Source organism: Pipra filicauda, unplaced genomic scaffold (assembly GCF_003945595.2).
Source record: "Pipra filicauda isolate LSUMZ 115617 unplaced genomic scaffold, ASM394559v2 scaffold45_size4122338_pilon, whole genome shotgun sequence".
NCBI classification, from domain to species: domain Eukaryota; kingdom Metazoa; phylum Chordata; class Aves; order Passeriformes; family Pipridae; genus Pipra; species Pipra filicauda.
Window position 1 is genome coordinate 3,458,234 of NW_024104598.1, and position 3,665 is coordinate 3,461,898.

Consider the following 3,665-nt stretch of genomic DNA (forward strand, 5'->3'; position numbering starts at 1 on the left):
GATCTGTCAGTCCCACCAGTGACACCTCCTCACCTCGGGACACCCTGGCCATTCTCACCCTCCCTCCCACCCACACTTGTGCCTCTCCTCAGCTTTGGCGATGGTTCCCCCAGAGAAACTTTCTGTGAGTTTTGCTTCTTCAAATTCCTCATTCCACAGGCCCCACACAGCTGCCCTGTGGTTTTGGCCATGGCTGTGGTCAGCACTGGATGGAGGTGAGGGACAGCAGAACAGCTGGGGTTGGAATGGACCTCTGGAGATCACCCAGTCCCAGGCAGGGTCACCTGGAGCAGGTGACACAGGAATGCATCCAGGTGGGTTTGGAATGTCTCCAGAGAGGGAGACTCCACGCCCTCTCTGGCCAACCTGTCCCAGTGCTTTGCCACCCGCAACGTAAAGAAGTTCTTCCTCAGGTTTGAGGGAAACTTCCTTTGTTTTAGTTTATGGCCACTGCTCCTCGTCCTGTCGCTGGGCACCACTAAAAAGAGCCCGGCACCATCCTCTTGGCACTCGGCCCGGAGATATTTATACGCATTAATGACATCCCCTCCCAGTTTTCTCCTCTCCAGACTAAACAGGCAGCCTCTCCTCATCAGAGAGATGCTCCAGACCCCTTATCATCTTCGCGGCCTGCGCTGGACCCCTGCCAGCATTTCCTCGTCTTTCTCGCACCGAGGAGCGCAGAACAACTGGACGCAGATCTCCAGATGCACAGCGGGGTGGTGCGGTGGGAGGGGAAGGGGGGCGGTGAGCGGGGGGTCGTTTCCCCGACGGGGCGCTCCCCCCCCCCCCCCGGTGCTGCGCGGCTCTTCGCGACATTACGGCGGGCGGGCGGCACGCCAGGAATGCGCGCTCCCGGCGGCGGGGCCGCGCTCCCGGCGGCGGGGCCGCGCACCGGGCGGGGGCGGGATGACATCATGAGAAAGTGGCGGCGTCCCCGGCAGCGGGCGGGCGCCGCGGGGAGGGGAGCGGCGGGTAGAGAAGGAGGGAGGGAGGGAGAGCGGGCAGGAAGGAAGCGCCGTCGGAAGCCCCCGGGGCGGCGGCAGCAGCAGCAGCAGCAGCGCTCATCCTGCATCCCGCATCCCGCATCCCGCGGGAGCGCCGTGCCGGAGCGGGATGCGCGGCTTAGGAGGCGTCCCTGCCGCCCAGCGCGCACCCCGCGGCGGGCGAGAGCGCACCCAGGACCGCGGGCACCGGGCGCAGGGGCGGGGCCGCCCCCGAGGGCTGCGGGGGTGGCGAGCGCGGCGGTGCCACCAGCGCGGCTGCGATGCCCCAGCCCGTCCCCCTTTGTGTGTCGGCGGGACCGGGCGAAGGAAGGAGCCCCGTCCGAGATCTGCCCGTCCCGCCCGGTAACAGCCCCGGCGGCCCCATTGGCTCCCGCCGCCGCCGCTTCCTGCGGCCGCACCGCCCCCGCGGGGGCTCCGCGGGCCCCGCGCCAGCCCCGCCCGCCGCCGGCACCGCCCGCCCGCCGCGCAGCCGCTTTTATGAATGAAACACCGGCCGCGTGCTCGGGCAGGGGGGGAAAAACCCCCCTCTGCCCCACCGGAGGGGACCGGGAGGGACCGGGAGCGGAGGATGCCGAGGCGCGGGTGCAGCGCCGGGCGAGGGGGAGCGGGAGCCGCGCTCCGCGCAACGCGGCCAGGAGCGACTGTTCGGAGGCAGAGAGGCACCATCCAGCGGCTGCCCCAAAGGCTCTCCCTGCACGCCCTCAAGCTGCTCCTTAGAAGAGTGTTGGGAGTGCCGGGAAGTCCATTAAATAGGGTCCCTGGGTTGTGCATGGAAGTCAGTTAAATAGGGTCGCCGGGTTGCGCGTTGCGGGAAGGGCCAATTCCAGCCCGAGAGTGCAGGGTCGTGGCGTGTTTCTCCGTTAAAAATTGAAAACCTTCCCCGCCGGCTGAAGTTGTGAAAACAGAAGTGCACGTCCTGGGCGTGAAGCACAATAGGACAGGCGGAGGGACAGGGCACGGCTTCCTCACCGAGGAACCCTCCGGGTCGCCCCAGGGGCTGTGGCATGCAAGGGGAACTGAGATCGTGGGGCCTCCGACATCCTCCTCCTCCTAACAGACAGAAGACAAAATGGAGACAAATGGTCAAGCAAACGAGTAAACTAGAAAAGATGGGCAGACAGTCCGTGCACAGAGATTATGTAAACACCCAACTGTGCAACAACATGCCCTGTGATCTTTGGCACTGCTTTCCCTGCAGGTCACGCAGGAGAGATGCTGTGTGACTCCATGGCATGTCCTCCCACAGCATGTCCTCCACGGCGTGTCCTCCGTGGCCAGAAGCCCCTTCTGCTGCCCTGACACCGGCTGGCGATGCTGCCCTGAGTGTGGTGCCACCAGAAGATGTTCCAGCTATCGGGTGCAGCACCTGGGTGATGCTAAAGTGCCGAGGCTGAGGTTAATCCCAGCACTCCTGTTTTGAGGGACAGGCAGCAGAAAGGCAGCGTGAACCCCAATTTATGGCCTTCCCACTTCTCCCCACTCCGCTTCGGTGCAGGACAGCTCGTTTCTCCCAGGCATTGGCTTCACCTCCGGCGCTCTCCAGCGGGCCTCGAGCTCCCCTGTCAGCCCCTCAAAAAGTGAGAGTTTAGAGGGTACTATTTTTTAATAGAAAAGGCAAAGCAGAGCGTTTTCAGATACAGGCAGCTGGGCCGGGGAATGGGAGTTATTTACGGCAGGGCCACATCACGCGTGGACAGGCTGTCCTGGCGACGCGGCACGTCCGATGAGGCCCCAGCAGGCTCCGGCGGCTGCCAGCACCTCCCTCCCTCCCACTCCCCCAGCTCATCTCCCTGTAGGTGCTGGAGGAAGCCCTGGCCACCATTTTGCTGCTCTGCTGGGATATTTTATTTCTGGGTGGCTGTGAGCCGTGGGGGTTGGGTGCCGAGCGCGGCCTTCCCCGCGTGCGCTGCCGCCGGATCAGCTCTCCTTGCCCTGTCCCCTGCCACCTCCGTGCCCCCTCAGGAGGGTGAAACCTTTAAAGTGAAAGGAAACACGTTAATAATTAAAAAAAAAAATAATTAAGCAAATTATGGAATATTAGAAAAAGAACCATCTTGGCAGAGGTGTGGGCGCCCCAGTCCTTTAAAGGTTTTGGTGCGCAGCAAAACCGTCCAGGCTGGGAAAAAAATAGGAGTGAGGAAACGGGGGAAAGCTTTTCCCTTTGGGATCAACTACAAAGAGTAGGCGTTCAGGTTGGGAGTGTGTCTTTTCAAAGGACAGATATGGCAGGTACACGTCGGTGACAGCAATAATAATACTAATAAATTTATAACGAACAGCAACGCACTGGTAACTGCTCCGCTCCCCTCCCCGGCGCCCCCGTAAAATAATACCGAGTCTCCTTGTATTTCCCTCCCTGGTGTCTGTGTGTGGCCTTAGCCCCATTCATCATTTGGCTCCCAGTGCAGAACTCGCTCCATTTTTAAAATTATGCATGATCCACTGAAGAGACAATTTGGGTTTCCCCCACCTCTCCCTTGCCCTTGAAGAAAGCGAGCCCTTGTCTCATTTGCATTAAACCCCGGCTCTCTATAAGCTAGGCAAAGGGGAAGGACTTGAAGCCTATGGGATGGCTTTAGGGCTCTGCCCCTTGCTTTTGGCTCTCTCTCTCTCTCTTTCTCATTCTCTCTCGTGCTTTGATCTCTGCTTAACAACAGT